This window comes from Salvia splendens, unplaced genomic scaffold, assembly GCF_004379255.2.
Source record: "Salvia splendens isolate huo1 unplaced genomic scaffold, SspV2 ctg1087, whole genome shotgun sequence".
NCBI classification, from domain to species: Eukaryota; Viridiplantae; Streptophyta; class Magnoliopsida; order Lamiales; family Lamiaceae; genus Salvia; species Salvia splendens.
Window position 1 is genome coordinate 3265 of NW_024598632.1, and position 15212 is coordinate 18476.

Genomic DNA, 15212 nt, shown 5'->3' on the forward strand with positions numbered 1-15212 from the left:
CTCTCTTCAGAAATATTATTTTCAATAATAAATTAGTATGTAAAAGTTCCTTATGCAACAATTCAAGAAAAAACTGCACATTGAGCTAAATAGGTTGATGGATAAATGATGAGAGAGCTGTGATTTCCTATCACAACATTCATTGTAGATTTGTAGTAATCTTCGGAGGTTTTCCTATCTATAAACGACGTCGTCAGCAACGGGGCGAGCGCGTACTGTGGTTGCACAAGCACACGACGCCATTCTGATGCCGGCCATACAGTAGACCTAATCGGAACTCTTTCCGGTTCTATTCGCTGGTGTCACCCCGACATAATGATCTTTCAATCCGATGCCCTCGGTGATTTCTAGTTGGTCGTGGTCCTGATGTTGGTGTGCGACTCCTGTGACGAGCAACGGGTGTCATCCAGTGATCAGTCGAGGGCATGTCATTCTGACCGGCGAGAACACCACTGTGAGCCGAGCATGGTCAGAAAGAGAGTAGTCTTCCGGCCACATCCCCTTCTCTACCTCTGTCGGGAGAGGACCGCATTCTTGACACTGAATCCGATTGCCTGCTCTGCATCGGTGGAGAAAGCATCATTGTCGTTCGCCTCGACTCCCTGCTCGAACCACGAGGCGCTCCATATCCGTTGCTGAAAAGTTGAGCGTATGATTAAGTAAAACCGTTGATCCGATCCATAAACAAAGTAAACGCGCAATACCTTAAATTCTTTGTAGTCAACGACGCCATTCCCATCCATGTTCCGTCTGCACCCACAGGCCTTGTATCTCCTCATCGCTCAATCCGTTACAATGGCCAATCAAATTGAGCTGCAACGACGCCCAAATAACACGTTTCATTAGTATTCCGTTGAGAAACAAACACAGAGTAATATGTAACAGCGAAGAACTATGTACCTGTAGTAGTGCTTCACAGAAGCCCGCGTATGTGATGCAATCACTGTCATTATCAGCCTTCAGAAACGCAAAGGCATCTTCTTCCGTCAGCGAAGCTCGCTTAAGTTGATACTGCAACGAGAGATATCAAACCATCAAACAACTTACATGTCACATGTACAACATTGAGGAAAGGAAGCCGCCTAAACAAGAAAATCGGTTTTCTAAACGTCTATACACGTGCTAGGTTGGACGAGTTGCATGTTGTTAAGAGACTCGAAAATTAGGTACCTCACCTTGAACATCCCCAACACCGCCTCACTCCAACTAGCATTTAGCAATTTCCGGTACCTATTGGGGTTGAGAAGCCATATAAAATCAACACCACAGATGTTGCCTCGGTGGTTGCGGTGGCTCACCCACTGCACGAAGGTGTGACATTAATCATAACAATTTTCCAACTGACAAAATTCAAATACACGAGAAACAATCAGAGCTTCAAGGAAATGGTAATTTACCTTGTGCGCGTCTGCATCAGTATACTGATGAGCTGTATCATATGATGACACGAATCCCTGAGATCGGAGAAACTTATAAATATGTCCCCTCTTACTGCCATTCCAATCACTGTTACCCCAAGAGAAATGAACATAACATTCTTGAGTCTCATATCGTGTTAGAATGGTTTACGAAAATCCGATAGTGAGAGGAATATATACCCGCATAATAAAATAGGCAAAGGTTTTAGTTTGTTTTCCTTTTGATATGATTCCACATATTGCAATATTTTGTAGACCTGTCACAAGATAACATTGCATCACTCAAAAATTAATAATGAAATTGACCTAAAAAACATGATAGATAAGGTTTAGAATCGAGCATACCTGACGCAACCGCTCCAAACACATACTCGAATTATGTGGAAACAGCAAGTGTGTGTTCACTATGAGAAGTTCTTGGTGAACATGACAGTTCAGATTTTGTGAAAAGGGCGCGTTCAGCTCAACGTGCAGTAACTGAGCAACACGATCTCCAAAATCATTGAACAGCAGCTCCCGGTGGTTGATGACCCTAAAATAGTCTTTATGCACGGCAGTCAGCAGACCTGTAAAATTCAAAGAAATCTTCGACTTCATATAGTACTAGGACTTAAAATCTGCATCTTATAACTCAAAGAATCACACGAAGTTATAAATTGCTTCCTAAATGATTCTTCTAGCAAGATATGAACACAAAAAGGCGTTTCAGTGACATCCACTACCTTGTGATTCACATCTTGTTCCTGTTCTATCCCTACCAAAACCACAAACACATCTGCAAAAACAGATGCATTAGCTGCACGTGGATCGTCGAAAGGAGAATCCTCAACATAACAAGAAGTCATAAAATCCCAGTATGCAAAGAGATGGCCGAACTGAACATGTCTAGATAAGACAAGAAAGTGATATCCAAGAATTCCACCATACTCTTTGATTAAACACATTCACACTAGCAAAGGCTACAAACACTACATCACAACGTGTATAACCACGGAAAGGGGTAAATATCATACCATCTCCGCGATTATTTGTCCTGGCAAGCTTGAAATTGAGGTAACCAGCATCACCAAGCCTCTTGTCATAGATGCTCACTAACTCCTCATTCCCAACCCAGAATTCCTGCAACCAACATGATCAAATTAACATTTTTATACAATAAATCAAAGAACACAGCTGCTAAAATTGAAACAAACAAAGGAAAAAAGTGCAAAACCTGAAGACAGATTATGGAAGATCTCTCACACAATAACCAATTCAAAATCCTCTGATTTCTATCCATCCAATAATCTTTAACATCACTTTCTCTTAAGCTTGGGTCCTGCAAATCCACATTTCAAACAACATTAACCAAAAACCAGGTTTTACAACCAAAAACGCACGGCAACATAGCAATTGCTGCTAAAACAGAACAACCTTAGTAAGACAACATCTCTTTTTCCAACAAAACATAATAAAGAAGGAAACTTTCCAACAGAATCTACATAATCTGGCAACAAAAATCAAGCCCTTTTTCCTCAAAACACACAACAATACAGCCATCAATGCCAAAAAAAACAACCTTAGTTTCGAGCAAAACACAATCAAGACAGCAGCTTTTTTCCCAGAATCCACATAATTTAGCAACAAAAATCAAACCCTTTTCTCAAAACCCACAACAATACCAATCAATGCAAAAAAAAAAAAACAGCAGCCTTAGTAGAGCAATAGCCCACATAATCAAGAAAGCATCTTTTTACCAAAATCCACACAATTCAGCAACCAAAAACAAGCCAATTTCTCGAATTCTGACCTCGTGATTGAGTCTTTTGTAAATGGGGGCGAGGATGTTGAAGGTCGTGCAGGAAATACAAGAGGGGTCCTTAATCGACGAAGCTATGGCGTAGCTGCCAATTCTTGACAATCTCCCGTTGTTCGAGGCTTTGTTTTTCCTCCCCATTTACAACAATGTGCGGTTTTCTCAGAATAATGTGTTTCCGTGTAAATGATTGATGAAAGATGAACTGAATTGTGCAGATGGAGAATTTCAAGAATCAAGAAAAGAGACTGAACATTTCCTTCTCCTTTTACGAGAAAACGCAGAAGGATTTTCTTGATTGCGTTTGTATCAATGTATGTATGATAATCAGTCCTAAATCACTATGCAATGCATATATATATTGGAGGGGAGGGACAGACAAGAGTGAGTTGGACAGGAGATAGAATCGTTGTGCATTTTTTTTGTTTTTATATTTCAATTTTTAAGTGGGTATAAGTTTATTCAAGTTGTAATTATATTAAATACGTATAAAGTATTATTGCGAGTGCGCCACCATTTTAATATTTTTATGCTGCCCTTTGTTGATTCAAACTTACGCACATGACGCCACCACTCCTTTAGAAATTAGAATCTTCACACTTTTACATTTATTAATAAAGTATATTCAAACAAGTGTAATATAGAGTATATATAAATCGAATTACACAAAATAGATTAGAGATATTTTTCACATTCTATGCAAACGAGTTAGGCACATGGTATCTGATCAATTCATATACTTTTATTGGACATGGACTGATAACTGTATATATGTTCGTAAATATTAAACGAATTTTAACCATTTTTATTAAATTATTAATGTATAGACAAAATGTGACACTATGGACTATGGAGTGTGATTCACCCTATTAATTGCGACCCAAATTTAGATTTTCTTCTTTAGAATATTGGAAATTAGTACTACTATTTATATACATAGAGAGAGATTTACATTTTATGAAGAAAAAAAATACTCTCTCTGTTTCATGTTAATTACACTTTTCATTTTGGATCGTAAATTTAGGATTGATTTTTTAGTGTGATTAAATTAGTATTTTAAGTGTAATAATAGATCACTTAATAAAGAAATACTTAATTAACACTAATATATTAATTAAATACCTTAATTCCTACTTCACATAGAAATAGTGTAACCAGTTTGAGACGAGCTGAAATAGAAAAGTGCGGATAATATGGTACAAAGGAGTACCCGTTTATACTTTAAACATTATAGTATTGAATTGAATAAATTGATGAAACCTGTCGCACCAATTATCTGCCTAAAATCTTGGTATTGAGTTTCGAAACTTTTATTTAGTCGTGGAAATGAAAGACGGTTACGATTGAATCTATTTAGTTTTAAGTGATTTTTATATAATTATTTTTTAACTAATTAATTTCATATTAATCTTTACAATGTTTATCAATTTTATGATCAAAATTTTCACTCCACGATTGAGCCGTGAAAGACATATGACATGGCAATGACCTTATTATTTTGTAATTTGTTCCAATCAAAAAGTATAATTTGCTTAATCGGATATAGAATAGTTAAAAACAAATTAGTTGAAAGCACCGTCAACTTTATGGAATCCTTAATATGCAACTACAACTTATAAATAGCCAATATTAGTTCTCTTAACAATGAAAAATGATTTGTTTAGATTATAATGAAACTTAAAGTAAAACATGTCACCAAATAAATAAAAAAAGCTTGTGGTTTGACGAAAATTGTTGCGAGTAACTAAGATAGGTGTTTGATTTAATTTCAGAGAATTGAACTTTTAACTGAAATTTGCGGAAAGGGTGTTTTTTGGTTACTACTATCGACAATATGGAAATCTTGATAGGCACTTTGGACAAAGTTGGGCAGAATTATTTAGGTGTATTGTCTTGTAACTAGAGGTAGATCTAGAAAACAAAATTTGTGGGATAAAATTGTTGGATATGGGGCGGGCGACGATTCAGAAGACCAAAATTTTAAATTGTTCGTCCCTTTGTCATAATAGACTGTCAACGCATAATCTTGTTGTAACTGCAAAATTATCTGAAATTATAAATATTAAAGCAAATAATGTTAACATATAGTATTATTTTCAAGTTCCATATAATTGTAACACTAATTCGACCGTCTTAATTAGTACTTAACAACTTTAATCCTCTCCACTAGCATTGTTCGGCCTGAATTCAAAGTATAGAATATTGGCTTCATTGATGAAACTATTGGGCATGGCATATATAAAACGTGTATTGCTAACTTACGTTAAAAGTGTAAGCAATCATCAATTGAATTTGGCCTTAATATCAAATACGCGCAAGCATTAATATAAAGTGTTTCCATGTATTGAATTTTTTTCACGCGAAATGTTATTAGATAAGTATAAGTTTGGTCACTATTATGAGGTTTTATAGCTTATGTTTATTATTATGTCTTTGTTAAATAGGTATTTTAGATTATTGTCAACTCAGAAATTCTTTTCATATCGATAGTCAATGGAATACTAGCTATAAAATGATCAATGTATTTATAAACTTGGTCACTAAAAAAGTTGATAGTGTTTATCCTAATACTCATGTTTAATTACTTTTGAATTTATCGTACTAGATATAATATGATCAATGTATTATTGATAAACATGGTCACTAAAAAAGTTGATAGTGTTTATCCTAACACTCATGTTTAATTACTTTTAAATTTATCTCCCTAATCAACCAAAGGCATGTCTTCTCTCATGGCTTGGCGTCCCCTTTAGAGATCTTGAAAGGAGATTTTGGACGGTTATGTTCTACGTCATTTCATGGTCTATATGAGACATCTGCAATAAGGTGCCTTTCAAAATTTCAACCCCAAATGGGAGGTTGAGAAGAAGCGACTTTTTTTCGTCTTGAAAATTGGATGAAAGGAGGTGGTCAAGTTCCATAGCCGCAGGAGATTCGACCGATAAGGTGAGCCTACCTCTGCTTGTGGCTACCTTTTGGTGTTGGCTTTTTTCTTGCTTTTCTTTTTGTGCTCTCTGGGAGGGCTTGTGTTGGTTGTTTGATTTGGATTCTAGGTACGGTTGTTTGGGTTGAGCCGTTGAGGGCTTTGGTGGTGTGTTTTGTTTTTTTGATTGGCTTTTAGAGTTTGTGATTTTGGGAGTGTTGGTATCTTGTGGGGGTTGTGTTGTTTTGCTTTTTCCTTTTTTGTTGGTTTTTTGTTGTACTTTTCCAGCTCGCCAATCTTCTGGCTTGAGCAGTTTTTCCTTAATCAAAAAAAAATTATCGTTCTAAACTTTAATCCCTACATCTCATCCATTCTGTTATTCTAATTTAGGTAGTGTCTTGTTTCTTTGAAAATGAAAATTGTATATACATATTAAAAAATACTTACTCTATTCCACAAAAGTATGAACATTTGGAACAAAACATGAATTAATGTACAAAATAAGAGAGATAGAAAGAAAAAATAATTAGAATATTATTAGTAGAGAATAAGAACCGCCCTTATTAGAGAGGAAGAAGTTAATTAACAAAAAAATAGAAGGGGATATTTTTATGAGACATCTCAAATTGGAGGTCCTTATTTGTATATGACGGAGCAGTATTATTATTCTCGGACATGGAATAAATTATTATTTTACTATATCGAATAAAGCATATTAATTGGAATAATGCAAATGAGTGCTAAGGAATTGAATTTGCATCTTTTTTAGCCGAAGGTAACATTGAATACAAAGTTATCTATAAATAAAATAATTAAATAATGGAAGGTAGACAGAATTGATGGATAATACCACCTAAATGTGACACCTCAACCCCTCTGATGTATGCACTTACTATAAATAAATTTCTTATCATAAAAGCAATCGATACACGTGTCTAATTCATAGAACACATATATTATATAACTCTAAATTCAACATTCATCCAGCACATATTTCAAACATCCTGTAAAGTAGTGGAACCCTCTCACAACTCTATATACTATACATTTATCTACATGCGAAACTGATGAGGAGGAGAAAGTTGTCAATATGCGTCAGCCGCCAAACCTGATAACACTTTAATCTCACATGATACAATATCAAGCATACTCTTTTATCAAAACATATAATCAGAAACAATACATATCATACTTTAAAAACAAACCATTTCATATTCATATGCATATGCCTCTCTGATCAATTTATTATTCTGTGACAGTCAAGCCTGGTATCTGCCCGGGATTTCCAATATAATTGACCCGTAGGTCCCATTATGATTTGACGAAGGTCCCACTGTAATATGACCCGAAGGTCCCAATATGTTTGACCCGAAGGTCCAATATGATTGACGAAGGTCCCACTACGATTTGACCCGAAGGTCCCAATATGTTGACCGAAGGTCCCAATATATCCACTGTAATTTCAGATCCAGGGCAAAACCGTCACAGATCCTTTTCAATCAATGATTCACATCATAAGTATCATAAACATATCATTTGCACCAATAACATATTCATACCATATTCCATCAAATTATCCAATATATCTAAACAAACATGTCCATTTCAGCAATCAAATATTCATATCATATTCGACCATCAATATCAATAATTCATAATCATATCAACTTCACACCATATAATCACATAATTCACTCCAATTCAACATATAACAATCAACCACATAACACATGTAAAACTAAAAGTGTGATTTATACACAACTGATTAGGATAGATAACCTGGTCGAACACTAGCTCTTGATTCCCGATCTACGTTCCTTGATCCTCTCAAAAATTCATAAGTGTAGAATTTCTCTCTCTTTTTCCCCCTTCTTCCCTTTTTTTAACCTCTTTCAACTCCTTTATATATATGACGAAGCTTACTTCAGAAGCTAAACGAAGCTTACCTCAGAAGCTAAATACGAAGCTTACCTCAGAAGCTAAATACGAAGCTTACCTCAGAAGCTAAATACGAAGCTTACCTCAGAAGCTAAACTAATACAATGAGTTACTTTCTTTTCTTTCCCTATTCTCACTACATATTACTTTAAATCTCATGCACACATTTTCCATGCACAAGACACTTAGTATTAAGCACACATACACATACACTAAACTGTCACACTCAACCCTCTGACGTATACTCTTTTAATAAATAAATCCATTATCATAAAACATCAATACACGTGTATATTCATAGAACACCCTATAATATAAGTTCAAACCAACACTTATCCGATACATATTTCAAATATTTGTAAAGTAGTGGAACCTCTCACCACTCTATATACTACACATTTTTCTACATGCAAATGATGAGAAAGAGAAGGTTGCTAATATGCGTCAACGGAACCTGATAACATGTGGAGTTCCTATGACCCGTCAGTCAAAACTTTACTGTTATCTTAATCTGATTAGGACAGATAATCAAGCCGTGCCCTTGTCCCTGTTTCTTGATCTACGTTCTTGTTCTTCTAAAAAATTCATAAGTGTAGGATTTCTCTTTCCCCTTCTTTTTTTAACCTCTTTCAACTCCTTTATATATATATTTACCGAAGCTTACTTCATAAGCTAAGTACGAAGCTTACTCGTAAGCTAAATACGAAGCTTACCTCGTAAGCTAAATACGAAGCTTACCTCATAAGCTAAATTAATACAAGGAGTTACTTTCTTTTCTTTCCCTGTTCTCACTACATATTACTTTAATCTCATGCACACATTTTCATGCACAAGAACATTAGTATTAAGCACACATACACATTTACATAACTAATATATATTAATAAAATATGTAATTATGCAATATAATGTATGATTTGGGTCACGGATGTCACAAATCTTCCCTCTTTAAGAATTTTGTCGCAAATTCATTTTTTCTAACATCTGTATAATTCTCTCTGTCTTACCATCTTTCTGTGTTGGTGAAAAAATATTACTAAAATGTAATCATGTCTCATAGATAGTGAATTGCGGAACTCTAGACATAAAAGATAGAATACCATATAATTGTGCTGCATCTTTCGCATACCTTTCAGCTAAGTGATATAACGAACAACGCCATCTTATAGGTGAGAAATGTACTATCGGTGACTCTGTACCAAAATTTATGGTTATGTGTTCTCATTTTGAGACTAGAATAGTTAAAGGTAGACATGCCCACCGGTTCCGGTTCCGGCGGTTAACCGCCGAACCGGAACCGGCGGTTCCGGAACCGGAACCGGAACCGGCGCAATATTCCCGAACCGGAACGGCGCAATTCGGTTCGCGGTCCGGTTCAGGTTCAAGATATTTCGAACCGGAACCGTCACCGAACCGGCGGTTCGGGACGGTTCGGAACCGGCGGTTAACCGTGGAACCGCCGGTTCCGGCGCTTAATCGAGGCAGGGGGATGAGGGCCGGTGGTGATCTTCAAAACGGTCGAAACCGCCGGTTTTTTCGGCGGTTAACCGGCGGTTAACCGGAAAACCGGCGGTTAACGCCGGTTTAGTGACTTTCGAGGCGGCGCGGAGCACGAGGCGACAATGGAGCAGCTTTTGCAGACGGTTCGTTGACCGAACGGCGGTTTTATTTCGGAAACCGCGGTTTTGGCCGGAAACCGGCGGTTCCGCCGGTTCGGCGGTTTTCCGCCAAAACCGCGGTTTTGTGAAAATTCAAAATTTTTTTTTTTTTTAAATTTCAAATTCGAATTCTTCCATTTTCCCCCTCATTTTTTTCTATAAATACCCCCTCTATCCTCATTTACATTCACCCCACTCTTGTGTTATAAGAGTTTCTCTCTTCAATCTCTCAATTCTCTCTCTTTGTCTCCAATTTCTCATTTGTGCTATTGTGCTTCCATTTAATTACGCAATTGCTACTCTTATTACGCATTGTTATACACTTATACAGTTATACTTGTTCCGTAGTTCTATAAGTTGTCTTTCTTTCTCAATTACTAAAACAAAAAAAATATTATTCCATATTTCTACATTTACATACCATTCCAATATGTTTCATCCGAGAAGGTCGTGTTGATAAGGGAAAGGGAAAGGCCAAGAGGCCATCTCGGAGATCCGTTATTGATGAAATTTCTCAATGAACATGGATGAGTGGCAGGTTAATATTTATTATCTACTAATTTCATTAATTTTGAATTACATTTCATTATTGTTCATAATTTTATTTTGTATTTAAATACAAATATTATTTTGTAGGCTCGAGAAGAGCAAGATGTGGCACATGCTATTGCTCTCTCTCGCTCTCAATACCAAGGCGATGCTTATGTTGGTACCGGTAGTGGTGCTCCCGGTCGAGGTGCCTATTCCAACAAAGTCCAACCCCGTGAATGTTGATGAAGACGATGATGATGATGATGATGACGACGAGGAGGAGGGGGAGGAGGTAGAAGAGGTTCAAGAAATGCCACCCACACCACCAAGGAGTCGGCGTGGTCGTGGTGGTCGTGGAGTGGACAACCTCCTCAACCTCCTAGACCAGCTGAAAGGTCTTTAACCTCAACACATCTTCGTGAAACATTTCAAGAGGGTACAAGATAGTAACGATCAAACACTTATAATGTGTATTGCAACTATTGCGAAAACGTATACACATTCCGAAGGGTGGAGGGTACGGTACATTTACCGTCACCTGGAGAAAGCGCATCCGGTCGAGTTTGGTATCGCTCCAACCAAACTCAACTCAACTTTCAACATGGAGTCGGAAGTGGGACGACGGGTTCATCCCAAACATCAGGTATGTGTAGCAATACTCTTTTGAAATATGATCACAAAATGCTCTTAATGTGATGTCTAGATTTGCCGTTATGAAACATTTTCCATTCAATGCTTTTGATAACGATGCTTTTGAGTCGAGTATGCGGCAAGTATATAATGCCGCTGCAAGAAAATTGAGTCGAACTTCAATGACGCGAGCCGTTGTTCGACAATGCATGGAAAGAAGGCGCAATTAGGTACGTTTATTATTAACTTAGGGCATAAAGTTTCTATTTGTTCTGATGTGTGGACTGATTGTTTTTGTAAAAATTCGTATATGGGCATCACGGTGCATTTCGTTGATCACAGTTGGACTTTAAACAAACGTTTGATTGCATTTCGGGAATTTCCCGCACCACACACTGCACAAGCAATTGCTCAATTGATCATTAAGTTTTGAATGAATTTCAATTGATCAATAAAATTTTTTCTATTGGTTTTGACAATGCTAGCGCTAACACTGCTAGCATAGATGATTTAATCAGTGCATGTTCTCCTGTTATTGATGGTAATATTTCCATGTGCGATGTATTGCCCATATTTTGAATTTGTGTGTTCAAGATGCCATCGATTTGTGGCAAAAGTATGTTGATCCTATTAGAACTGCTGTGAAGTTGATTCATAACAAAGCTCCTATTGGTAGAGCTTGGAAGAGATATTTGTCATGGTAAGCAATGCAGGTACACCAACTTTCGTTTGGATGTTTAACTCGGTGGACTCGACATATGATATGTTGGAGTCGACTTTGAACCACATTGAGTATTTATGTGATTTTTTTAGAAGTTGTCTCATGTTCCTTCTGATTTGATTTTGATACCCGCTTGTTGGGACCACAGCATGGATTTATTTCGATTATTCCGCGCTTTCAAAAATGCACTGTTGAGTTATCCGGTGTTTATTATCCTACTTCTGTGCGCGTTTTGGAGCATTGCATGTATGTGGCAATTGGTTTTTAAAACTTGTGTGAAAAATACTCAATTCGTTGAGTTGAAGGCTATTTTGTTTTACATGGTTGAAAAATGGTTAAAATATTTTACGTATTCCAAATGTGTTTTTGATTGCAAAATGCTTGGATCCAAGTGGAAGTTGCATGGTGTTTATAAAATTTTAGACATGTACTATGGTTGTTTGCACGCTTTGGATTTTTCTCAACTCCGCGAAATGGGCTTGACAAGAGGAGAATGCTTCGAACTAAGTATTCCGGATGTTGATGAAATCAAACATAGGTTAGATAGTGCACTTCGTTCTCTCTACGCGGAATATGAAATGCGGTATAACACGCTCACCAGGTACGTGCTCCTCCTAGTCTTCTACATTTGATTTTGGTGGAGGGGATTTTTCAATGTCATGATCGATCCGACGTAGTATCACAATTGCAAGATCTATACGGTACTACACCAATAGGACTAGAGCGACTAGTGAATTAGATATATATTTGGAATCGGCTCTATTTTTCAAGATGCAGGTCCTCCTACTCAACAAATTGACGTCCTTAATTGGTGGGAACACATGACAAAGAGTTTCCGATACTCTCCATCATGGCTAAGGAGATATTCGCCGTTCCCGCTTCCACCGTCGCCGTTGAACAAGCTTTTAGTGTCGGCGGTTGTGTCCTAGACGACAAAAGGAGCAATCTCTCCGCCAAGAACATGGAAGCCACTATGTTACTTGACGATTGGGCAAAGGCGGACATGAGAGCACAAGAGCCGGATTTCGACTTCCGTGTAGAGAGTGATGGTGAAGAATTTTCTTCCGATGGCGATGACGAGGTCAGAAGCGATAGCACTCAACATTAGCAATGAGTCGACGGGGGCGGTGAACGGCGAGCACTGCCGACCAAAAAGGTAAGCAAGGTAAGAGAACTACGTGGGCTTTGATTCCTCAATAAAATTGTGGATACGTAGGCACCTCAACTTAATTTGAAAAGTTTAACTTCGAAAGTTTAAGTTGAGCTCAAGCCCTTTTCAATTTTTTTTTTCCCCTATTTCATAGATCATTCAGGATGCGGCTATGTTGTACTTGAAGATCATTAAAATATATTCCATTTGATAAATATCAATGCGGAATATATTTTAATGATCTTCAAGTACAACTTAGCCGCATCCTGAATGATCTATGAAATCTTACCTTGGAATCAACTTTTTTTCTTGCAAATGTTGCCATTTTCTAAGCAACACATATCAGCACGCTATATACACATTGCTGCATTTCTAATAGGGCAATTTGATCTCCAAAGCAATCAATGCATCTCGAACACACATAGTCAGAACATTATTCAAGCATCTAGCATGGAAAAAATCAGAACAAACTATCTATTAGTACTAATTTTTTCCATGCTAGATGCTTGAATAATATTCTGACTATGTGTGTTCGAGATGCATTGATTGCTTTGGAAGATCAAATTGCCCCTATTAGAAATGTAGCAATGTGTATATAGCGTGTTGATATGTGTTTGCTTAGAAATGGGCAACATTTTGCAAGAAAAAAGGGTTGATCCCAAGGTAAGAGAACTACGTGGGCTTTGATTCTCAATAAATTGTGGATACGTAGGCAACTCAACTTAAATTTGAAAAGTTTAACTTTGAAAGTTTAAGTTGATCTCAAGCCTTTTCAATTTTTCCTTTTTCCCCCCCATTTCATTTTTTTTTAAATTTTACCTTCCGAGTCGCGAGGCGACGAGCCGACGCCGACGACTTGTAATTATATTACATTGTTGTATGTTGTTGTATTGTATACTTATGTATTGTAAATTGTAATGTATCGTTGTCCGTTACAACTCAAAATCAATAAATTTATTTCATTTTCTCCTTATTCGTCTTATTTGTGCTTGAATTATGCATTGTCTTGTTCGATTTGTTGTATAAAGCCAATTTTCAAATTTTTAAAAAAAAAAAAATAAAATAATTGAACCGGCGAAACCGGTTCAAAACCGGAACCGCCAAAACCGCCGGAAAACGGCGGTTCCGAACCGGAACCGGAACCGCCGGTTTTCGAACCGGAACGGAACGTGAAATAGCCTCACGGTCCGGTTCCGGTTCGCTTCCGCCAAAACCGGAACCGGCGGTTCCGAACCGGACCGCCGTTTTCGAACCGTGGGCTCTCTAGTTAAAGCTTCAACAAAATCAATTAAATTATGTTTTAGATCTATAATTAGATACAACTTCAGACTATATCTAGAGACCATATTTAAAGTTGAAAGTGGTTTAATTTAAATTCGAATATTATAAAAGTGAGCATGTCAAGTTTCTCATTGTAATTGAACATCACATAAGCATAGTTTGCTAATGCAGAATTTCTATTTGTCCTTTTTTCACCCAAGTGTACTACTAGTCCAATATTATGAAAAGCGTGCTTTAATGATGGGATATTAGTTTAGTTGTTGAAGTGGTTTAATGTCCTAAGATAATGTATATGTTTGTTCTTTTCACATTTAAATAAAACTCTAATATCTTGTACTCGTTCATCTCATCTAAAGTGATTGACTGCTTCGCGGCACGTGTTTGGAGAAAATGATACTCCCTCCGTCCCTGAAAATTTGTCACATTTCAGTTTCTGCACTCGTTTTGGAAAAATGATACTAAACTCCGTCAAAATTAAGTGTCACATTAATGTGGGCACGAATTTTAAGAAATGTAAAGAAAAGTGAGTTGAATAAGTTAGTGGATATGTGTCCCACTTTTATTTATATATATATATATATAGAGAGAGAGAGTTTGTGTTCATATCCTTTTCCCATAATTTCTCCTTTCTCCTTCTTGATCTCATGCGTTCATTTAATCAAATCCTATGGTCTAAATAATTTGTGAATTCATTAAATCTAATCATTTTTTATTCGAAAAGGGCAAAATAGAGAATCAATAATGTGGGTTGTTATTTCCATGATTTCCTCCCTCTAGGATCTGTGCGGTTTTTTTCAACAAATTTGATTAGGATTCGTTATCTTCCTTTCCCCCACTGCACGATTCTGTAGTTTCCAGCGGTTTGCGGTAATGCTTATTGCTCGGAAATTGATTTTGTCGACTTCTTCACAGCCATCTGAAATTGCAAACCTTTGACATTCATGGTGCAATGTTTGATGCTATCTGTCAAAAGAAATAGCCTCAGAAATGTGAGCCCACGAAATTAGGAATTCAGTTGTGTTATCGTACTCGTTTGGTTCTCGTATGAGGGTATAACCATTTTCTCATTGCAGGTGGACTCGAGGTTTCAAATCTGTGTCTTGAGAAGGTTGTAGAAGAGGTTGCGCTGGTGAGTTGAATGGTTCAACTCGGGTCTTTGAAGTGCTG

General features: G+C 37.0%; 1 pseudogene; it reads right to left on the bottom strand.

The window, feature by feature from the left end:
- Positions 1-256: 256 nt before the first annotated feature.
- LOC121788585 lies at positions 257-3577 on the bottom strand (annotated as a pseudogene).
- Positions 3578-15212: the final 11635 nt, after the last annotated feature.